The 25745-nt window shown below is 38.6% G+C and overlaps 1 protein-coding gene across 1 annotated transcript in view; it reads right to left on the bottom strand.

Moving 5' to 3' along the window:
* LTBP1 (latent transforming growth factor beta binding protein 1) overlaps window positions 1–25745 on the bottom strand; it is a 456857-nt gene that overhangs the window by 59777 nt on the left and 371335 nt on the right. The window lies entirely within an intron of this gene.

The raw sequence follows: 25745 nt of genomic DNA, 5'->3' as shown, positions 1-25745 counted from the left end.
ATTGTAACTGCCAGGCTCTCTGTCCTCTCTGCCTCTTGACCAAATAGGTACCAAATACAGTTTGTTTGTTTGTTTGAGAAACAATCAAGAGAATATGCAATTATTGCATCCAAATACATGTGAACAAGATTTCATGTTTATGTCCAAATAACAAAACGAGGTAACAAATGATAAAGAACATGACAAGTGAAATCACACTCGACAGAATTCAGTTTGGGCAAGTTCATACAGATAAAGTTAAGTTTTTCTAAAAGTTCAAACACCGAGTCAGAAATTTTTCAAGAAAAGAAGACGCACACAATGATATTCAGCAGCTCCCTCACGTCTCTTCCTAACTGTCCAACACTATCAAGCGTAACTTCAGAAACAGTCTCACTTTTGAACTGTGAAATACGAGTGACTATAAAACTTTCTTAATTTTCTCAAAATGGTGTCCCTTCTTAAGGTTGGGCCCTCTCTCCATGCCTACCTGTCACCTCTTCCTCTGGTCCCACCTGCTCATCCTTCTCCTCCATCTTCAATGATTCCTCCCAGGCTCCTTCCCTCACTGCTTTCAAAAATGTCACAATCTCTTAGAAAAGCTTTCATTTAACCACAATGTCCCCTACTGTGCTTTTTCCATCTCTTCTATCCTTGCAAAATGTATCAAAAGAACTACTATGCTCACTGCTTTTATCTCCTAGTATACCTCATCAGTAAAAAGGAAGCAGTCACAATACTAGTAACATTAATAACACTAGTATGTTTCTAGAATTACTATGATGATTTACAAAATTAAAATGCACAAGGTGCATAAAACACTGCCTACCATATAACTTAGGAAGTGTACACGTTACTATTACCCTTATAATTATCACTCCTTTTCTTACTCTTCCCTTACTGACCTACACTCTGTCTTTCTAACTCTATCCTTTGAGAAAAACCACCAGCAGGCAACCTATCATGAAATTCAGTGATCATTTTCTAGTCAGGCATCATCACATCTGGTCACCTTTCTCCTTAAACTCCCTTTTCAGGACCCCTGATAGAAGATTATTCTCGTTCTACCTTTAGCCTCCCAGGCTCACTGAGCCTCACCCTTTCTCAGCCTGAAGGAGGTGCCTGCCAGGGCTCAGGCCGGCCCTCCCTGTGACCTGCTTTATTCCCCAAAACTCCCTTCTCCTCTGCTCTCCACCCTCTCCACAGACGTCACGTGGCATGAATTCAGTCCTGGTCTCTGGCCAAGATCCTTCTTATTCTTGATCATTCCCATTTCATCTTCTGTTATCATCTCAAATTCACTATTCACTGTCTTCCTTCTAAACCCCACTTCCGGACTTTCCTGAGCAATCTCTCTGACCTCTACCCTTTTTTTTAAACCTCTACATCTTACCCCAACTTGAATGGAAAAACTCAACGAAATGATTTCACATCTTAAAAAAAAAAAAAAAAAAAGTGAATCTTCCTTGCAGCATCTAACACAAAGAAGACACTTATTAAATCTGTCCTGATGGATTTTCAATGCCAGCATCAGGCTGGGATCACAATTGATTTACTAGTCATAACCACGAGAGACGGAACTGCAGTGTGTCATCAAGTCACTTCACACCGGCCACTGCTCATTTTAGACTTCCTGAAGTGGGCATTTGTTGAAGAGATTCCGTTATTCATTGAACCACAGGATTTAAGGGCTGGAAAGAAACTCAGAAGTGCTTTAATTACCATTTGCATGCTGATGGTTTCCCAATCTCTCTCAAGGGTCTGTCCTTCAGAACCCTTTATCTAATATCTATTGGACACAGTCATAGTAAATGAACTCCCTACTGCTCTCCCCTCAGCTCACCTCCATTTCTCCTGTATTCCTGTCTCCTGAGAGCCCAAGCTGTCACCCCAGCCAGGAACCTTAGTGTCAATTCTTCCTTCTCTCCTATTCCTTTTCCCTTCCGAATCCTACCCTCTTATGTTTCCTGGTATTTCTCATCCCCCTAATTGGTTTCTTTATCTCCAGTTTTGTCTGCCTCCCTCAAATCCATTCTCCAGGGATTTCCCTGGTAGTCCAGTGGCTAAGACTCTGCTCTTCCAATGCAGGGAGCCTGGGTTTGATCCCTGATCAGGGAACTATATCCCACATGCAGTAACTAAGAGCTCACATGCCACAACTAAAGATCCTGCCTGCCACAGCTAAGACCAAAATTAATTAATTTAATTAACACAACCAAATTAATTAATTAAATTAACTTGAAAAAATCCATTCTCCACCAAACTGCAAACCTGCCAGGGATATTCCCTCACTCAGAAAGTTCTATATCATTTTGAGGCTAGAGAATACGGACCACTATCTATAACAGAGTACCGTTCATCATCGGGCGTCTGGCTACACATTTGGCCACAGTTCTTAGCTAACCTCTTTCCTAATTCATGCTTCAGCCCTATGAGCATAAGTACTAGAGTTCTTTGGAAACGCTATAGTCTTCAATTTCTCACTGACTTTGTGCTCACACGTTTCTCCACTAGAAATTCTCCCCTCTGCCCACTTTGTTCAGAAACTCTCCCTGGCCCTCTTCTGTGGTAGATTTCAGGGCCCATCCTTTGTGCTCCCAGAGTATGTGGGGACACTATAGTGCTTAACAGGGCTACTTCTGGGGGTAGGGAACCTTCAACTCAACCTCGCCAGCAGCTTATTCCCTTCTAAAATGGGACAGTGGACAGTAAAGGAGGAGGAAGGGGAAATGGTGTCTAGAAACCTGGTGGCTTTTCAGTCCAGATTCTTGAAGTAAACTCTCTTGCTTTCCTTTTTATGATTTCTTTTATTCATTCAAGATGATGATTTCTTGTTAATGACAGTCAGCTCAAGGACTGAATAACTGACCTTAAGGTGAACAAGTTCTGCATTGGTGATGAATTACTGGGCGTCTTGCAGTCTCAGATTTACTGTAATAGTGACTAACAGATGAGCAATATTTTGGACTTCAATGAATAGGAAAAAAATGACCTAAAATGCTTGGAGGCCAGCTCTTCAACAACTGTTTCATGAAAATGATATACTCTAGCTCTCTGCAGTTCCATGCTTTCAACTATGAGGTGAGCTAATAGCTTAATAAGAGGATGTTTGTTTCATGTCTCCGACTAATGATCTATATTTAAAAGCCCCATTATTTCATTAGAATTTTCTTTGATGACAAGATATTTTTCCACTGTTAGTCCTATCTATAAACAGATTCATAAGAACCGCCACATTGAAGATTAACTCTAAGGCTAAAGGTTAAGAAAATGTATTATACTAGAATAAAAGCCTGACCAAGATGCATACTTTAGTCTGCTTCTGCTGAAACTGAACTTTGAATATGAAACTAAATTTTGAATGATTCAAATATCACAGGTTTTCTTTTTGCTTAATGAAGGATGACTCTAGTAAGTTACTAAAAGAATTCTGCTTAGGCGTCTGTAAAAGTCATATATGATATTGTCTATCACCAGCTACACTGTCTACCCAGCAAGCGATACAGGAGTAACTGTTCAGTGATCTCTCAGCTGACAACCCAGATGAAGCTGATACATCAGTGTAAGCACTGATTTCTCATGCACATTTTTGCTATTTATATTTTACTAAGCAAGGCAGATATAAACATTACCATTTCAATGAAAAATGAATTCAAGAAAAGAATTGTGCAGACCAAAGAAAGCAGATCATTGATGTGAATTCTCCAATAACAAGATTACACAAAGGTCAGAAAGTGAAACAGAGCATAATCCTGGGCAAGTGCAACTGCCAGGGGCTTATTTTTAAAGGAGCAGTGTTGCCAGTGACCCACACAATCATACACTTTGAGGATCTTAACCATTGCACTACTTGGTAGACCAGTGATCCTTGTCTGTATGCTTTTTTTTTTTTTTTTTTTTTTGGTGTATAATTGCTTTACAATGTTGTGTTAATTTCTGCTTTATATCAAAGTGAATCAGCTATATGTATACATACACCTGCCCCCTCCTCATGAGCCTCCCACCCACTCTCTCCCACTGCATCCCATCCGTCTCTACTTAGTCCATTTTCTCAATGGACCAAAGGCTTTTCAAAACCTACTGATTGTTACTAGGGATTCTACACAGCAGAGGAGAACTCCAACCTTTTACTGTCCCTCAACTCTCACTTAGGTAAAATGAGCTATGAAATAAGGTAAAAGTACAGAGAGGAGACATGATTTTCTAAAAGGGGCTGAAGTCAGGTAACTCTTATTTACTAATAAAGAAATTACAACTGTGTTTAAAGACCTGAACAATAAAATACATAAGACATCAATGATCCATCAAATATTTTGTATTATAGGCACAACAGTCTAAGTACATGGGGATAAGGGGTATTTGTGTATATTCGGTCAATAAAATGATGTGGCTTTCTTTGTTTCAGATATACTCTTCCATTTTTTGTTTTGAATTAAAGCAAGTCTTTTTCTCATTTTCTTAACATCTCCTACCTTTGCTTTGTTGATTTTCCTTTTTCTTATTCCAAGTAGGACATATCCACCTATTCAAGGAAGGAGCTCTCTGACAAGCCTTCTTTCTGCTGCCAGGGCTCTTGAGAGAGGGGGATGACGGGAATGGGGTGTCATTTTTGGTAAAGGACGACTCACAGGAAAATCTCCACAGCCTTTGTATGGTTGGAAAGAAGAAGCCTTCCTGTCATCAGAGTATTTTTAGATTAATGAAAAGGTTCATCTCAATTTGAAGAGGCTTTGATGATTACCTGGTTCAATTTCTTCATTTTAAGAACCAGAAAGCTGAAACCTACAAAGGAGAAGTAACTTGCCTCAAAGTTACCCAGTCAATCAGTGTTAGAGCTGACAAAGAAGCAATGCCTAGTGCAGGAACAATCTTCTGAATCTAAGTTTGTGCCTGTACCTGCCACATCTTATCTCCCACCATGGTGATGGTTATTGAAGGTCATCTGAGAGAATGAACAGAATTAACTCAAATGTGAGCCCATCAAGTACCCTGGGACATATGCACTTCAAAGATGCAAGTCAGAAAACACACTCCTTGACTTACCACTTACTGACTTGCAGTTTAATCAAGTACCCTCCTCTTGTTCTTTAACAAGGCCTTAACGTCCAGTATCATCATACCTGAAATCTAAAGATCTGAGGTACTGTAGGTGCTGAAGATGCTATTTTTCTAGGCTACCCTTGCAAAGAAAGACCTGTCAAGCACCAAGGGTGTGCAAGCCACAGAATGTCCCAGGGCCATGTCTAGCACTGGTGCTCTCTGGATCTCTCTGTAAGATGGAATGACCCAGTGTTTCAGCCCAAGGATTCCTGACCAACTGAATGGGTTAAATATTTGGCACTAGAATATTAGAACAGAGCCACAGAAAGGGGGCTTACACTGGAAGGGAGTGCATGGATCCCCCCATGAGGAGCCATCATACTCTTTACTGAAAGGAACAGAAGCAGGCAAGGAGACAGTAAACCCCAGCCAAGAAGTGGGACTGAACAATGTTAAACCAGCTGAACAGATGCCCAAAGGAATTTTTAAATGGCATGGCTGATGGCCCAAAAGAGATTAAGGTCTCCCTCACAGCAGAGGAGAGAAGCCAGGATTAAACGGAAGATGAGCGCAGGCTGAAAGAAAAAAAATACAATTTAGCCAATAGGAAATTAAAAACTGGATTTGGAGATGATCCAGACAACACAATAGGATATGGAAAGCGCCTTTTTAAAAAAAGGTCCACTGAGGTCTGGCAGCATCAACAAGGCTGAAGAATATGGGCCTTATGTGTTATGGAAAATTACTTTGTTCTGGGAAATGGGGATGAGCCAGAAAACAGCAGACGGCATCTTTGTGCAGAGTGTGCCTGCCATGCTGCTGCAGGACAGATGAGTGGGGGAGAAAACCAGAGGACTGTGATGGTCACAAGCATGTTTTGAAAGCCAGCAGCCTAAAGGTCAGCAATGAGAAATGACAGAAGTAGAGAAAGTTATTTCAAATCCAACTTTCTAGCCCCCAAATTCTGGAAAACAAGGCTGGCCAATGAGAGGTCAATTTTTTTTTTCCCAGCCTTCAAATGCATTACTTTAAAACAGATTCACTTAAGTCATTCTTTTAAAATTACCCAGAGCAGCCTCCCAACTGATTTCTGAGAATAGCTAGAAATTCCCAAGAAACAAAACCAAAAATTTGCTCTGATTTTAATCAATCAATACATGGATAACAGATTAACCAGTCAGAGTTAAAGATAGACTAATGGAAAACCACCTTAAAAATCACAATCATCACCATCCCAGTCAACATATCCAATGACATAAGATTCATCCTCGATCACCTCCCAACGTACAAGCATTGAGCTCCTCTGATTTTCTCTTCTGTTCATCTCCAAGCTCTCCCCTCTTCTCCAATCTTACTCAGGGCCTCCTCACTATCATTTGAAATCTTGCAAAGGCATTCCAATGGGGTTTGTGCCCTCAGCCACTCACTACAACTCCAAACCTATCCTCCAAAATGAGAGAATGATTAACCTATTGAAATGGCCCAGTTGGTAAAGAATCCACCCGCAATGCAGGAGATACCAGTTCAATTCCTGGGTTGGGAAGATCTGCTGGAGAAGGGATAGGCTAGCCACTCCAGCAGCCTTTGTGGCTCAGCTGGTAAAGAATCTGCCTACAATGCAGGAGACCTGGGTTCAATCCCTGGGTTGGGAAGATCCCCTGGAGAGGGAAAGGTTACCCACTCCAGTATTTGGGCCTGGATAATTCCATGGACGGTATAGTCCCAGTTCAGTTCAGTCACTGTTGTGTCCGACTCTTTGCAACAGCAAAGACTGCAGCACACCAGGCCTCCTGTTCATCACCAACTCCCGGAGTTTACTCAAACTCATGTCCATTGAGTCAGTGATGCCATCCAACCTCATCCTCTGTCATCCCCTTCTCATCTGCCATCTCATCCTCTGTCGTCCCCTTCTCCTTCTGCCCTCAATCTTTCCCAGCATCAGGGTCTTTTCAAATGAATCAGCTCTTCACATCAGGTGGCCAAACTATCGGAGTTTCAGCTTCAACATCAGTCCTTCCAATGAACATTCAGGACTGATCTCCTTTAGGATGGACTGGTTGGATCTCCTTGCAGTTCAAGGGACTCTCAAGAGTCTTCTCCAACACCACAGTTGAAAAGCATCAATTCTTTAGCATTCAGCTTTCTTTATAGTCCAACTCTCACATCTACACGTGACTACTAGAAAAACCATAGCCTTGACTAGATGGACCTTTGTTGGCAAAGTATTGTCTCTGCTTTTTAATATGCTGTCTAGGTTGGTCATAACTTTTCTTCCAAGGAGTAAGCGTCTTTTTTATTTCATGGCTGTAATCACCATCTGCAGTGATTTTGGAGCCTGTATAGTCTATGAGGTCATGAAGAGTCAGACACAACTGAGTGACTTTCACTTTCACTTTTAAAGCCCCTTCAGGTTTTCTCCAGGGATAACAGTACAAAGGCCCTTGCCATATGGCCTCTGGAACTCATCCGTATTCAACTCTCAGTTTATTTGCTTTTCTAGCTGACCCCTCTGCTCCTGTATCTTTTACTGCCCTCTCTCCCTGTCTACTGGATCATTCCCTCAGGGTCTATTAATAAAATTTCATGCTATTATCCTAAACATGGCCTCAGGTCACACACAATCCCTTCAGCTAGAGCCACATTTCTCACTCCTTTTAAACAGCCAAGATTCTGGACTACTCTGCTAGTTCTCATTTGCTCTTGGGTGCCTCCAGTATTTAGGACTCCACCAAAATGGCCCTTGATAAGGTCATCATTTTGCAAAATCCAAAGGAATTTGTGCCAGTACCATAATGTCTTGATGACTGTAGCTTTGTAGTAGAGTCTGAAGTCAGAAGGTTGATTCTTCCAGTTCCATTCTTTTTCTAAAGATTATTTTGGCTATATGAGGTCTTTGTGTTTCCATACACGTTGTGAAATTATTTGTTCCAGTTCTGTGAAAAATACCATTGGTAGTTTGATAGGGATTGCACTGAATCTATAGATTGCTTTGGGTAGTATACTCATTTTCCCTATATTGATTCTTCCAATCCAAGAACATGGTATATTTCTCCATCTATTTGTGTCATCTTTGATTTATTTAATCAGTGTTTTATAGTTTTCTATATACAGGTCTTTATAGATCAATGGAACAAAATAGAGTGTCCAGAGATAAATCCACACACCTATGGATACCTTATCTTTGACAAAAGAGGCAAAAATACACAATAGAGAAAAGACAGCTTCTTCAACAAGTGGTGCTGGGAAAACTGGTCAATTACATGTAAAAGAATAAACTACAACACTTTCTAACACCATACACAAAAATAAACTCAAAATGAATTAAAGATCTAAATATAAGACCAGAAACTATAAACTCAGAGAGGAAAACATAGGCAGAACAGTCTGTGACATAAATCACAGCAAGATCCTCTATGATCCACCTCCCAGAGTAATGGAAATAAAAACAAAAATAAACAAATGAGGCCTAATTAAACTTAAAGCTTTTGCACAATGAAGGAAACTATAAGTAAGGTAAAAAGACAACCCTCAGAATGGGAGAAAATAATAGCAAATGAAACAACTAACAGAGAATTAGTCTCCAAAATATGCAAGTAGCTCATGCAGCTCAATACTAGAAAAACAAGCAACCCAATCAAAAAGTGGGCAAGTGACCCAAACAGACATTTCTCCAAAGAAAACATACAGATGGCTAATAAACACATGAAAAGATGCTCAGTGTCACTCATTATTAGAGATATGCCAATCAAAACCACAACAAAGTATCATCTCACACAGGTCAGAATGGTCATCATCAAAAAGTCTACAAACAATAAACGCTGGAGAGGGTATGGAGAAAAGGTAACCTTCTTATACTGTTGGTGGGAATGCAAACTGGTACAGCCACTATGGAGAAGTGTGGAGATTCCTTTAAAAACTAGGAATAGAACTGCCATTATGAGCCGGCAATCACACTGCTGGGCATAAACCCCAAGTAAATCAGAACTGAAAGAGACATGTGTACCCCAATGTTCACTGCAGCAATGTTTACAAAGCTAGGACATGGAAGCAACCTAGATGTCCTTTGGCAAATGAATGGATAAGGAAGTTGTGGTACATATACACAAGGGTGTATTACTTAGCTATAAAAAGGAATGCATTTGAATCAGTTCTATGAGGTGGATGAAACTAGAGCCCATTATATAGAGTGAAATAAGTCAGAAAGAGAAAGACAAATATTATATATTAACACATATATATGCAAGGAGATCTAATCAGTCCATTCTAAAGGAGATCAGTCCTGGGTGTTCTTTGGAAAGACTGATGCTGAGGCTGAAACTCCAATACTTTGGCCACCTCATGCAAAGAGTTGACTCATTGGAAAAGACTCTGATGATGTGAGGGATTGGGGGAAGGAGGAGAAGGGGATGACAGAGGATGAGATGGCTGGATGGCATCACCAACTCAATGGACATGAGTTTGAGTGAATTCCAGGAGTTGGTGATGGACAGGGAGGCCTGGCATGTGCAATTCATGGGGTTGCAAAGAGTCGGATATGACCCAGTGACTGAACTGAACTGAACTGAACTGAACTGATGGACTTGCGAAAGATGGTAATGACGATCCTACATGCAGGGCAGCAAAGGAGACACAGATGTAAAACACAGACTTTTGGACTCAGTGGGAGAAGGCAAGGGTGGGATGATTTGAGAGAACAGCATTGAAACATATACATTACCATACATAACCAGATGACCAGTGCAAGTTTGATGCATGAAGCAGGGCACTCAAAGTCCGTACTCTGGGACAACCCAGAGGAGTATGGGGGGAGACGGATGTGGGAGGAGGGGTTCAGAATGGAGGGACACATGTATACCTGTGGCTGATTCATGTTGATGTATGGCAAAAAACATCACACTCAGTGGTATTTAATGCACTTGACAACTCTCCTCTTCTTAAAGTACTCTCTTCCATTAGATTCCACGGTCCTATATGCTCCTGGGTTTTCTCTGGCCACATTTCCACAGTCTTTCTCTTTTACTTGACCCTAAATATGTTTCTCAGGACTTAGTCCTATGCCTTCGTTCTTTTCTTCTCATTCCATGGTCTCTCTTGATGGCCTCATCCATTCTACTAGCTTCAAACACCATCTATATCTGAGGATTTCAATTTGAATCTCCAGCAAAGACCTTCTTTTCTAAACATCAGATCTAACTTGATCCAGTTGCCTGACTGTCACACCCATATGGATATCTCAAGGGCAACTCTAATTCAGTACACCCAAATGATACTGTCGATCTTAAAATTTTTCCTTCATCTTTCACCATGTAAAGAAATAGTGCCACCAAATATCTACTTGTTACTTCTAGAACCAGGGATCTATTCTCAATATTCCATTTCCTCCTTCCCCTCCATCCAAGCCAACACTGTGTTCTAATCCAGTACCAGGGTCTATCTCCAAAACATTTGATACATTCATTTCTTTCCATATCACTGTTACTGCTCCAGTCTGATCTACCAATATGTCTGGTCTGAACAACATCTAAGAATATGCCCTTACTTTTCTCTTGCCCTTTTAATCCCATTTCCAAACAGTACCCCGGGCAACATACAGTTTAAAAATATAGAGTATTGAATAACATCAAACCTAAGAGTTTATTTTATATATCACCAAAAAAGAAAAGAGCTCTGCAAATTCAATTATTTCCTAGTGTTTATTTTTAAACAAATCACATCAACTGAAAGAAACATTCCTATATTAAAATGTGAAAAAAATACACATCTTAGAAATTATGGAATATTATCACAGTCCCGCTTAAAATCTGCTAGTATGTTTCAGTTATTCTTAGAATGATATTCAAACTCATAATGTTTCCTGTGAGGCTTTATACATTCCGTCCCTGACCCTTCAGTCTATCCCTCACTATGCCTCCCTCCAAGCACCAGGCTTTGGTCATTCTCATTTCCCTGAAAGCTCCTAGTACTTTCCTGCCTCGGAGCCTTTGCCCTTCCTACAACTCCAACCAACCTCACTCTTCCACAGGTAACTCAATCCTCAGGGCTCAGCTCAAATGCCCTGTCTTAAGAGACCTTCAGGTGAAATGAATGAGCTTTCCCTCCTCTCTCCTCTCATTGTCTAGACTATTCTTTCCCTTGCAGCAGCTTAATGATATGTGGTCATATGTTTTTTGAAACACTTATTTGAGTATTTACTGCTTGCGTCCTGCGCATGCATTTCCTAGAGGGCAGAGACCGTGTCTGTTTTGCTAATTACTGTGTGTCCATATCCTTGAACAAAGTCTGGCACATAGTAGGTGTGTAATGGCAACATTAAACATAATACCATTGAATACAAAAGCAAGCAAGCCTTTCACAATCTAGCCTTTGCTGACCTCTTCAGCTATATCTTATGCATCACTTTATCCCCCATCTCACACATGCAACTGAGAGGACTTACTAGGTCCCAAAACCCATACGGTATTTCATGTCTTCCAAGTCTTTGCTCATGGCATTTTTCTGCCAAGACACACTCCTCTCCCTTTCCCCCTGCAGCTCTCAGGCCCTATTTTTCATCCAGATAATCTTCCTTTGCCCTCCAAGCTCTTCTAGACTCAGCTGGACCTTCTTGGGGGCATTTTGACCCAACCTTAAGTCAAAAAATGTATCTACACACAGGCTCTTCCTGCCCCTCACTAAACACTTAGGAAGATCTTAAGTGATGACATTAGTAACAAAACGCAAGGCTGAGCACTCAAGGCCACAGCATAGGAGAAAAAACCACAGACACAACAGGGCTGAGCTAGAAAAACCACTAATGACCTAGCCATTTCCCATGCCATCGGAGAACAACAGTCAAATTAAAGCTGCCCTGAAGACAGTTTAAAAAGCAGAATTTATAATGTAAGAATTTGTATGTTATATTTTCAAATGCCAACTTAAAATGCTCTTCTAGAATGAAGATAAAAGGACAAACTGATGGGCAAGAAAACATTCATTTTCATATCTCAGATATATGAAAGATTTAAATTTTTAAAAAAAGCCCACAAAGATTAAAATACTATAAGAAATATAAATATACAGTTGTTCACAACAGGACAGGGAAAATGACCAAGTAGAAAGCAACGAAAGAAATAACAGCATTGTAAAATTAAAAGGCAAGTTAACGAATGAGAAAAACATTTGTAAAACAGATAAATGATTATTATCCTTAGTACATATAAATCAGAAAAACACCTCAGGTAGGTAAAAAAAAAAAAAACCTCACAGAAAAAAAGGAGATAAATATAAAAGAAGTTAAAGTGAAAAGAAAGTGAAAGTGAAGTCACTCAGTTGTGTCCAATTCTTGGCGGCCCCGTGGACGGTAGCCTACCAGGCTCCTCCAACCATGAGATTCTCCAGGCAAAAATACTGGAGTGGGTTGCCATTTCCTTCTCCAGGGCATCTTCCCAACCCAGGGATTGAATCCAGGTCTCCCGCATTGGAGGCAGATGCTTTAACCTCTGAGCCACCAGGGAAGCAAATTAAATGAGATATTATTTTCTTATCAAATTAACAGAGGAAAATACGAATGTGAGTTTCTTTTTGGAGAGAGTGTTAGAAGATAGGAGATCTCACTGGGTTCTAGTGGAAGCAGAAACTGGTACACTTCTGGAAAGCAAGGAGCTCACATATGTTGTTAAGACCCATAAAGCTGCTAATATTCTTTAATCTTGTAATTAAATGTCTTAGAATCTACTCCAGGGACAGGATAATTGATGAAAAGAAATATTTAAGTTTCTTCATAAAGCATTAAACAGCAGCAACAACAACAAAGGACAGAGTTTATATCTCCATAATTCGGAGCATATATTTAAAAATATAGAGTGTACTCATACGATGGAACTATGCAAAAATTAAGAAGATATGAATATCAGAAAAATAAAGATAAAAAGCATATGATCTTACTATAACATTTAAATACTGAAAACTATAAAAAAGAAATAGACCAAATAGTAACTGGTTGGTTGACAAATGTTTTTCTTTTTCACTTTTTATCATTTTCTAAGTTTTTCAGAATAAACACATATTACTCTTATTTGTTTGCAATCAACTATCTGAAGATATGAAAGCAAAAAATATTCTACTTGAATATGTATCTTAGTATATTCTACATTCTAACAGCAATGAGCGAAGTAAAACTGTGCAAAAGTAGAATAGACATTCATAAATATTCTAAAATATTGAAAAACTTGTAATGTTTAAATAATTCTTCCAGTTGACAATTAAGAAACTGAATGTTGAATTTTAAAATAAACTGTTGAATTTTAAAATAAACTGTTTTGCTTGAAATGATTAAAAAAAAATTACTTAAGAGAAAATGCTGCTGATCATTATTAAGTTAGGAAATATTTTAAGTTAGAAAACCATAGCAGTTTTCAACAACTGCAGCTGCAATTGAAAACAATGCAGCAAACAAAAAAATCTTTAGGTACTTTTTAATCTAAAAAAGTTTGTTTTTCTTTTTTTTTTTTTTTTGGCATACAAAGCTATATTTGTTTCCTTTCAAAATCTCTGGAGACCCTGCCATAAGTACAGTCTTCTGTACATGAATTCAGAGATTCTGTTGAATGAAAAATAAACACTTTGGAGCCAATCCCTTCCTCAAATATAAATGGTAAACTGCCAGCTATAAATATTTTCTCTCTGGAGATTTTACTTTTCTACTGTATACAGATAAGTACTGTATAGAATTTCACTTTTCATTATGTGAAAGTAGAACTTAGGCCAATATGTTTTAGATCCCAAACAACTTTTGGTGCATTGTATTTTCCTTTCATTCATTATTCAGTTAAAAAATCATAGGAAAGCATTCTTTCAAAAACATATTTAAAAAACAGGGTTGGGAATGATATAATAAAAAATACTCTAAAATGTAGAGGTAGGAAAGAAAGGAAAAGGAACAAAGAGATGAGACAAATGGAATACAGAGGTTGAGACAGATCTGAATCCTCCAAATACCACTAGTTAAATGTATACAAACTGAATTGTATACATGAATTAGAAAAGAACTGGTATATCCTTTTTATATGAGAAAGAACCTTTAACTATAAGAATACAGAAATACAGGAAAAGATACATTGTGTAAAATCTAATTGAAAGAAAGCACATGAAAGATACAGTAGATTTAAAGGTCAATAGATTTAAAGGTAAGATGCATTGATAGAAAAAGTGATACTTCAAAGAGATGAAAGGTTCGATCCACCAGGAAAATACAAAAATTCTATATCTAATTAGACTGCCAGAAAATATATAAAACAAAATCCAGCAAACTAAAATCAGAAACAGATACATCTCCATAACAATGGAGATTATAAAATAATCCCTCAGTAAATTATGTAATAGGCAGACAAAAAACAATGGAGTTATAGATGATATGAGCAACAACATTTACAATTTATTACCACTTCTACTAGTACCTTAGTAGAGGTACTAGAAAATATCAGGGAAGAAAAGGTGTAATTATTGAAAAAAAAATAAGACTAACTTTAAAATAGCTGAAATAACACTTTTTCAGCTAAAATATAGTGATTTACGTACAAAATCCCAAAGAATCTGAAGGTAAGCTACTACAAATAAGTAAATTCAGTAATGTCATGGATACAAGGTCAATGTACAAAAATCAAATGTAGCTCTATACACTGGTAAACAATTATAAGGGTTAAAAACCACTTTAAATACCATTTACAACAGAATAAAAAATATTAAAAACCTCAGCATAAGTCTAAATACATTGTGCAAGACTATACACACAAAAGCTGCAACAAAACACCACAGTAAATGAAAGAAAATCTAAACAAACTGAAGGATATGTCTTTTTTGTGGACTGGAAGACTCAGTATTGTAAAATATGAAACTTCCCAGATTAACCTGTTGAGTCAATGCAATGCCAATCCAAATCCCTAGAGTTTTGGTTTTTTGTTTGTCTGTTTTTTGGTGAAAATCAATAAGCTAATTATAAAACTTACACAGAAATGCAAAGGGCCAAGAATAGGCCTGACAATCTCAGTGAAGAACAAAATACTATAATTTAGAATTTACAGCACCATATATTTAAATTTATTATAAAGCTATATATATAAAGCTATACTATAAATTTATATATACATTTACTATAATTAAGACAGTATGCTACTGGTGCAAGGGTAGATAAATAAACCTATGGATAATGAAGAAGGAGGAAATAGGCCAGTCTACATTTGAACACACGTTTCATGACAGAGTTACCACTGTAGATCAGCGGGAAAGGGATATACTTCTCAAACAGTGATGGCCCAAATGGGAATCCATTTAAGAAAAGAAGTAAATCCTGACCTCTATTTCATAACATATGCAAAGATCAATTTCAGGGCAAGGACAGTTCCAAATGTAGAATATAAAATACAGCTTTCAGAAGAAAATACAAAAGAATATCAAAGATTACAAACACAAAAAGTACTGATCTCAAAATAATCAAAATAATAGAAACTTCATTAAAATTAAGTTCATCTGAAGTTACCATTGACAAGCTTGTTGTATTTAGCATGTTCTTTGGAAGGGATGTGTTATACAGAAGCAGACAAATGAAACAATACTGAAAGAGCCAATATAAAGGTATGAAAACTTGTTCTACAGCAATCCTCACAAGAGAAATGCACATGGACACCATGACGAGAGCCCATTACTTAGCGTGACTAATCGTTAAAAGGACTAACCATTCCAACTTTTGATAAAGATGTGGCACTGGAAGTCTCACACTCAGCTGCTAGCAGTGTAAATTAATACTCTGAAAAACTGGCTATGAAAATGAGACATACATATGATCTATGACCTATAAATTACATGTGTGCATACTAGGTCATTTCAGCCATGTCCAGCTCTCTGTGACCTTACAGACTGTAGCCCTCCAGGCCCCTCTGTCCATGGGATTCTCCAGGCAAGAATACTGGAGTACACAACCAGGTAACATCCAACAGAAATGAGTGATTATGTCAATCGAAAGGCATGCTCAAGATTAGTCACTAAAGCTCTATTTACAACAGTCCCAAAGTAATCCAAATGCCCATCAACAATAGAATGGCTACATAATTGTAGTATATTCATACAAAGAAATATGTGACGATGAAGTACTGCTACATGTAACACAGGTGAAGTTTACAAGCATACTGTTGCACAAAATAAGCCAGAGACAAATGAGTAACTACTACATGACTCTATGAATATAATGTTCAAAAACAAGCACAACAAAGCCCTGGTAATGCAGACAAAACTGTGGGTACTGCTGTGTGCGGGTATTGAGGAGGGGATGGGTAATAATTGGAAAGAAGCTTGAGAGAGGGTTCAGGAGGCTTGCTACCAAGTGTGCTCACTCTGAAAGTTTACCAAAAGTGCCCTATGACTGATTCATTTTTCTTTATATATTTTAAGCAATTTAAAATGCTACTGGAAAGAAAAAAAGCCAGTCCACACCGCTATGCTAAGCTGCTACGTCATTTCAGTCATGTTCGACCCTGTGCGACCCCATAGACGGCAGCCCACCAGGCTCCCCTGTCCCTGGGATTGTCCAGGCAAGAACACTGGAGTGGGTTGCCATTTCCTTCTTCAATGCATGAAAGTGAAAAGTCACAGTGATTAAAAAATAATAATAATAATAATAATAATAAAATAAAATAAAGAAAAGAAAAGTCAAAGTGAAGTCGCTCAGTCGTGTCCGACTCTTCGCAACCCCATGGACTACAGCCTACCAGGGTCCTCTGTCCATGGGATTTTCCAGGCAAGAGTACTGGAGTGGGGTGCCACTGCCTTCTCCCCACACTGCTATATTTCCTGGTTAAAGACAATCTTAACCATTCAAAAGCTTGTTCTATTTCTTTCCCCTTGGTAAGACTTACTAGACTAAAATATTAAGGGACTGAGTAGTAATCCTGGTCGCCACTTCCTGTCTGTCCATTGTAAGCCATTGAAATTCTCTGAAACTTCAATTTCCTCCATATGCAAATGAAGTCAATTGTTTTTCATACAGGTGAAAATAAGAACCAATGTAACAATACATATTTTCTTAAAATTTTACCATTTCTATGTGATTCACTATAAGTCAAGGGAATCAATTGAATACTGTCCACACTATGCTACTATTTTTTGTCTTGTAGAAGGTGTTTGAGCGTTACTATGGAACAAATTTTTTAATCACTTCTTTAGAATTACAACAGCATTGATATATGTTCAGAACGGACTGAAATCCTAATGTTCTAGGACATATAGTTTTAGAAATTATGAATATTTAAACAGGCAACAGAAAATGGAAGACCGATACATGTGATGTGTGAAAGGGAGGCCATATTTAACTACTAAGCATTAATGACGAGACACTAGGTCAGCCCAGCTCCCTAGGCCCTCACTGGCAACACTCTCTCGCAAGCTCATCTGAACTGCTGAGTGTAGGTTCCTAGTTCTCTTCTCTTTCTGCAGCTTGCATGGCCTTTCATAAGTTTAAAATTACTACAGTTAGTAAATGTCTTTCTGCATGAGGATAAAATACAAAATTAATGAGCTTTTAAAATTTGTGGGTTTTTTCTGAAGATCTAAAAATGTCTTAAGAACTTTTCAAATATTTACATTATGTCCCTTGTTCTCATTTCCATATGGCTTTTGAAAACAAGGAAGTGGAATAAATGTTCAGAAGATGATTATCTCTATCATTCAGACTAAGGCCAAGGATGAAATCCTCATGAATGAAATCATTTTAAATCAACTGCTTAAAAAACAAAACAAAACTGAAGAAGCGTAGTTTGGCTTTTACAGTTTGAACCATATTATCAAGCTCCTGCGGTGAAAGACTAAGGAAACGGGGACAGGGATCTGTGGCCACTTCTCCTCATCGAGGGAGCCCACAAAGCTCAGGTTCTGCAGCTGGAAAGGGCATCTGTGTCGTTAAACATCCTGAAAGCCTCCAGTTTGCACTGGGTTCAGATCCTCCCCCTCAGAGAACAGGACATGAGTGGAGCAGAGAGGTGCTGCCTGAGGAAACCATTACAAAGGCCAGATGTTTGTTCAATTGTGATAAAACCTCAGTACTATAGGTGCAAATCCCAAACTGAGTATCTGTGACATTTAAGGAAAAATTCCAAGTTGAAGAGTAGTATATTTTTAATCAGACACCGAGCACTTTTTCCTTTTAGAAAAGCAAAAGCTAAAAATGCAATAAATCACCCGTGTTTCTTTTCAGAGAAAAAGAAGCAAAGTGATTTCTGAACTTAAAAAGCCATTTTCTTCTTATTTCTTCCTATGATAGGCTGACAGAATGTTACATAAAAGCAGAAATTTAAGAAGTATTTGAATTTGACACACACACACAATTTCTAAAAATTTATAGAGAAGAAATGAGAAGAAAGCTTTAAAAAAAAAAATTTCCTACTCCCAAAGGTAAACAATAACTCTAATTTACTGTCATGTAAGCTCAACATTCAGAAAACGAAGATCATGGCTTCTGGTCCCATCACTTCATGGGAAATAGATGTGGAAACAGTGTCAGACTTTATTTTGGGGGGTTCCAAAATCACTGCAGATGGTGACTGCAGCCATGAAATTAAAAGACACTTACTCCTTGGAAGAAAAGTTATGACCAACCTAGATAGCATATTCATAGCATAGCAGAGACATTACTTTGCCGACTAAGGTCCGTCTAGTCAAGGCTATGATTTTTCCTGTGGTCATGTATGGAGGTGAGAGTTGGACTGTGAAGAAGGCTGAGCGCTGAAGAATTGATGCTTTTGAACTGCGGTGTTGGAGAAGACTCTTGAGAGTCCCTTGGACTGCAAGGAGATCCAACCAGTCCATTCTGAAGGAGATCAGTCCTGGGATTTCTCTGGAAGGAATGATGCTAAAGCTGAACAGTACTTTGGCCACCTCATGCGAAGAGTTGACTCAATGGAAAAGACTCTGATGCTGGGAGGGATCGGGGGCAGGAGGAGAAGGGGCCGACAGAGGATGAGATGGCTGGATGGCATCACCGACTCGATGGATGTGAGTCTGAGTGAACTCCAGGAGTTGGTGATGGACAGGGAGGCCTGGCATGCTGCGATTCATGGGGTCACAAAGAGTCGGACACAACTGAATGACTGAACTGAACTGAACAGAATATCACATAAGTGGGGTATTTTAATAAATTCTCCAAATAAATCCAAGGCCATTCAGAAAAAGTTCCCCAAATTTTAATTGCTTATTTCTTCTACCACAATTACATGAAAAAGATACTATGTGTGAAATACACATCGTGCATTTTCACATGGTTTCAGTTTTTTAAATGACAACAATTTTGTTTTAACATATTATTTACAACCATTTGGATTATCTTTGCATTCATTTAATGGTTTTACATTTTTACACCTGAGCTGTTCTAAAAATATTTATAATATCTTATTCTAACTTCAGAACCATGGCTGTGCATTTTCTCTTTTCATATAGTATTTCTTACACTAAGAGGTGCTGCCAGTGAGACTGGGAGAAAACCCTAACCACCGGCCAAACACATCAAACCCCAGATTCATCTTTCTGACACTTAGGCCCCAGAGGCAATATAAGAGCAGCCAAAAAAATTCCCATTTTTTTACTATTATAATTTTTCTTTCTATATTCATACAAGATGCCAAGAAAGATGAGTTTTGAAACCACAGAAAAGAGTACCTCTAGAAATAACAATGCTGACACTTAAATACAAACAAGTGTTAGCATGAACGATCAGTTTATTGGCAACTGACATATCACACACTTAAAAACTTGAAATACTTGGGGAGTAAACAGAGAAAGTCAGTCATATGGAGTGCTTAGGGAAAACAAAAGGTGAGGAATTAAAGCAAATTATGTATAAATGAGTTACTGTACCATATTCTACATGACTTTAGTAAATTGGGATTTTAATGTAGAAAAAATATAGTAGTAATTAATTTATGTCTAGACTTGGACTTTGAATTGCCAGACTATTTAATTCACAAATACACAATTGTTTGTTGCATATTTTCTGAGCACAGATCAAATAAAAATAAACAGGTTTTAAATGCTCCCTTCCTTTTAGGTACCCACATATGAAGGGAAACACATGGCAATAACTAGGGTGTCACGAAAAGAAGTGCTAAAATACTAACAATAATTCAGATCCATCGAGCATATTCTAGGGACCAAACTCCATTCCAAGTGTGTGTTAATACTTGCCAACACCCATCGACATACTTAATTCTTCCAAAAACTCCTACAAAAAAATGTAGGTGCTGTATTTTATGCTTATTATGCAATGCAGAACTGAGATATATGACTCATGTGAGTCAAGTCCACACAACTTGAAAGTGCTGGAGCAAGACTTCAAGCCCGTGTATTCAAATTCCACAGCCCAGCTTTTTAGCCACTGCTGCACCCAGTTACCAAGTAGAGTGTGCTTTAGGGAGTGTGCTTTTAGGAGTCAGATTTTCAAAAAATAGGGAAGGCTTTTCACTAAGTCCCTTCATTCACTCATGAAGTCCTGGGTTGGCCAAAAAGTTTCTTTGATTTTAAGTAAAAATAAGACATATTTTTCATTTGCACTAAGAACTTTATTGAACACATTCACTAACCAAATGACTCTTTAGGCCATTCCGATTTTTTACTGGCCCTACCTAACATTCTCAAAAGCACAAAATTATGAACAAAACAGACAAAGATTCACGTCTTATGAGCCTTAGTGTCTAGCAGAAAGATTGGACAATAAATAAGACAAAGAAGTAGAACAAGGTAGTTTAAAAAAGAGAGAGAAAACAGAAATGTGGGGAGTGGGTAAAGGTGAGAAAAGGACAATTAGAGAAAGGTTCACTGACAGATGAATAAAGAGGATGTGATACATATATACAATAGAATACTACTTGACCATAAAAAAGAATGAAATAATGCCATCTGCAGCAACATGGACACAAGAGATCATCACACTAAGTGTAAGTCAAAGAGAAAGGCAAATACCATATGATATCACTCACATGTGGAATCAAATACATTACACAAGTGAACCTATCTATGAAAGAACCAGGGACATAGAGGATAGATTGCTGGTTGGCAAGGGAGAGAGTGAGAGGGGATGGACTGGGAGTTTGGGATTAGCAGACACAAACTGGTATATATAGAACGAATAAACAACCAGGCCCTATGTACAGCACAGCACATTTGGAAAACTCAGCAGTGGCCACAGGACTGGAAAAGGTCAGTTTTCATTCCAATCCCAAAGAAAGGCAATGCCAAAGAATGCTCAAACTACCGCACAATTGCACTCATCTCACACGCTAGTAAAGTAATGCTCAAAATTCTCCAAGCCAAGCTTCAGCAATACGTGAACCATGAAATTCCTGATGTTCAAGCTGGTTTTAGAAAAGGCAGAGGAACCAGAGATCAAACTGCCAACATCCGCTGGATCATGGAAAAAGCAAGAGTTCCAGAAAAATATCTATTTCTGCTTTACTGACTATGCCAAAGCCTTTGACTGTGTGGATATCAATAAGCTGTGGAAAATTCTGAAGGAGATGGGAATACCAGACCACCTAACCTGCCTCTTGAGAAATGTGTATGCAGGCCAGGAAGCAACAGTTAGAACTGGACATGGAACAACAGACTGGTTCCAAATAGGAAAAGGAGTACGTTGAGGCTGTATATTGTCACCCTGCTTATTTAACTTATATGCAGAGTACGTCATGAGAAACGCTGGACTGGAAGAAATACAAGCTGGAATCAAGATTTCCGGGAGAAATATCAATAACCTCAGATATGCAGATGACATCACCCTTATGGCAGAAAGTGAAGAGGAACTCAAAAGCCTCTTGATGAAAGTAAAAGAGGAGAGTGAAAAAGTTGGCTTAAAGCTCAACATTCAGAAAATGAAGATCATGGCATCCGGTCCCATCACTCCATGGGAAATAGATGGGGAAACAGTGGAAACAGTGTCAGACTTTATTTTTTGGGCTCCAAAATCACTGCAGATGGTGACTGCAGCTATGAAATTAAAAGACGCTTACTCCTTGGAAGCAAAGTTATGACCAACCTAGATAGCATATTCAAAAGCAGAGACATTACTTTGCCGACTAAGGTCCGTCTAGACAAGGCTATGGTTTTTCCAGTAGTCATGTATGGATGTGAGAGTTGGACTGTGAAGAAGGCTGAGCGCCGAAGAAGTGATGCTTTTGAACTGTGGTGTTGGAGAAGACTCTTGAGAGTCCCTTGGACTGCAAGGAGATCCAACCAGTCCATTCTGAAGGAGATCAGCCCTGGGATATCTTTGGAGGGAATGATGCTAAAGCTGAAACTCCAGTACTTTGGCCACCTCATGCGAAGAGTTGACTCATTGGAAAAGACTCTGATGCTGGGAGGGATTGGGGGCAGGAGGAGAAGGGGACGACAGAGGATGAGATGGCTGGATGGCATCAGTGAGTCTGAGTGATGAGTCTGAGTGAACTCCGGGAGATGGTGATGGATAGGGAGGCCTGGCGTGCTGCGATTCAAGGGGTCGCAGAGAGTCAGACGCGACTGAACTGAACTGAAGGGAGAGAGTGAGAGGGGATGGACTGGGAGTTTGGGATTAGCAGACACAAACTGGTATATATAGAACGAATAAACAACCAGGTCCTATGTACAGCACATGGAACTATGAAAAAGATCTTTCATATTCTTTCCCATTATAGTTTATCACAAGATATTGAATATGAATAATATTCAACATTGATACCGAATATTACATGTGTTAATTATTGCTATACAGCTGTACAGCAATAATTAACACATTATTGTGTATATCAACCATACTTCAAAAAAATGAAAAAAAAAATGACCTGAGAAAGTGACATTAAATAAAGACCTATAGTGGATGAGAGGTAACAATCAATGTACTTCTTGTTAGTATAATAAATTTCCTTAGTTTAATCTGCTCATTATAACCAAAGCAAACAAATTAATATTTAACCTACCTACCTATATGTTTGTTGTGAAAATTAAAAGAGAAAATAGGTACAATACAGTTAGCATATGTGCCTGGCTCCTAACAAGAACCCAGTGAATGCTGGTTATTACCATTACTACTTTTGTTTTAATATTAAGTCATGAAATCAGATATGTGAAGTTTCTCCAGTACACTCATACAGGGTGTCCAAGACAATCACATCATACTTTCTGTTAGATGCCTACAAAGTAACTGATTCTGGACTCAATATATTAAGCATTAAAATTTAGGTCTAAAGTACAGAAGTATGATTGACAACAATGTTCCATGGTACAGTTTTTCCATGAGAACTTGGGTTACTGATGACATCCAAAGATTCATCAAAATAGATGCAAGAAGCTCTCGGCGCCCACACATGAGCTGGGGAACACAGCATAAGGTGTGAGGGGCAGCCTGCCTGTTCACAGACTGCCCTTTCTGGAAGCTTCATGTCTGTTTTTTGGCTGAAAGAAAAAGTGTTTACTTCTTCTATGAACAAATGATTTTCCATAGCTCTGGGGTATGAAAAGGTCAGTAGTGATAAAAAGGCTTAGGAAGAGCTCTCAAATTTTGTGCCACCATTGTGAATTTCTTTATAAAAATGTTGATATATGGAGGACAATCAAGCAACGCATGGAAAATATGTATTCCAGGTCCAAAAGCAGTTTATTCCAGCAAGATTTCCTCAGCTCTCTCCCTAATGATTTAAACATCCATTTCATTCACTTCTGCAGAAGTACATTCACAGGAGGAGTGAGTGTGAAGAACAGTAGCCTTTATAGCAAGAGGCCACTTCCTTTCCTTACCTGGAATGCTGTCTGATCCCTTTTCACACAAGGGAGGGAAAGGATCCTGTTGTTACGTTAAATTCCCCATCTTTAGAAAAGAAATACTCTGGTTGTATTCTCTTACTGGATTTTTTTTTTTTTTTTTTCACTTTCCAAGCCTTAAAGTACTAAAATACCTGAGAATCTTTGGGCCAAGTAGCCAGATGTAATATATTATTGTGTCAGGGTACTTCAATGTCCTACTTGGCTAAGTCATTTTCAAAAATATTTTCTCTTTGGTGATAGACATAAAGTTCTATCTCCATGCCACAAAACCACCAACTGCCCTGGAGTGCTGTCAACATGGTTTTATACTTTCTTTCTACACTGCCTCGTGGAAAATGTACCTCAAAGTCTGAAAACAAAACCACACTCACTCCCAGTTCATTTTTCTTTCTTTGATTTGGCAAAGGTTGTCCTTAGTGTATTTTCTGGTTCCCAACGCACACAAAATTGATCTAAGATTTTGGACCCAACTTCTTTTAATCTTTCTGATACCACTGTTCTCAGTGAACTTCATGAAGCCAGCCATCCTTATCACTTGCATTTGTTGTGTTTTTCCACCCAAATGAATGAGTTAGTAAGAAGCGGTTTATGGTAAGTATCTGAACAGATTACAGGATTAGAGACTATAGCCGTTCAACAGTAAGATTTGATTCTTTGAGTGCTTTGGGTTTCAGAGTTAAGTTCAATGTTCCAAAAGTCCCCTTCCAATCCTACAGTTTTCAATTTTTAAATCAATATCAGAGATGCTTTGAATGTGAGAGCAGAAGTTCCTGATCACATACTCCATCTGGGGTGCTTTTTTTGAAAAGTAAGAAACAAGCAACAACATTCAGAGGAGAAAAAGATAGCAGTCAAATACAGAATTGAACTTAAACATTTTTTTTGATAAAAATAATTAATTTTTTTCAGGTTAATTTCAGGAATGTCTGATTTTTAAAAGCAGACTTTAAAGAGCAGTTTTAGGGTCACAGTAAAATTTAACAGGAAGTTTCCTTATTCCCCTTGTTTTCCCAAAACCGTCCCCTCCCCTAGCTTCTCCCACTGTCAACCACCCCCACAAGAGTGGTACATTTGCTATGACTGATGAACCTATACTGATGCATCAGTATCAAGCAAAGCCCACAACTCACCTCAGGCTTGTTCTTGGTATTATACTCTGATCTTTTATTCCCATCTGGACAACAGAACTTACATGTTGGCAACTGGAAAGAGGCCTTTAGCAGAGTGTCTTATGTCCTCCTGACTGTTTATTGACAGGCTATTATCACTTAGCCAGTCGATGACCACTTTGAAAAAGAAAAGCACTTAACATGGCTCCATCTGTTACTCAGACACAATTTTGGCATTACTTTCATTAATCTACATTATAGAAGCAGAATGGCCAGTTGTGACTACCCTAGTTGGTAACTTCTGTTCTTTGCTCTAGCCCTCAGACCCCCATTACTCTGCTCTCTTTCAGGGGGTTTACCACTTTATAGCATATTACATAGCTGACATTAGTTTACTGTCTCCAAGAAAGTGGAGCTATTCTTTGTTCAGAGACATCACCCTGGTTCCTAGAAGTGGCCAGTATATAGTAGACATGCAATAAATATTTGTCAAATGGATGAATGAACGAGGATGCTTTCTAAAGGATATGATTTTAGGAAGTGATTTCGGTCATAGTTTAGAGGCCTAATTCGTCATGATTAACCAGGTTCCATAAGTCACTGATATTCCCTCTGTGCCTCTAGGCTCCTCTGAGGTCCCTGCTAGACCAGTGTGGCCAGTGTATTATGCGAACAGAAACCACAGTGGAGTCTAGAGATGCCTGATGTCCCCAGTTTCACCTGTTGTCATACAAGGCCTCAATTGACACGGACATCCAACTGGGAGAGCACAGCCATTCCTAGCCAAGAGTAGCCCTCCCAGAGGCACGT

This window comes from Budorcas taxicolor, chromosome 11 (assembly GCF_023091745.1).
Source record: "Budorcas taxicolor isolate Tak-1 chromosome 11, Takin1.1, whole genome shotgun sequence".
Lineage (NCBI taxonomy): Eukaryota > Metazoa > Chordata > Mammalia > Artiodactyla > Bovidae > Budorcas > Budorcas taxicolor.
This window is presented reverse-complemented; position numbering and strand designations above follow the sequence as displayed.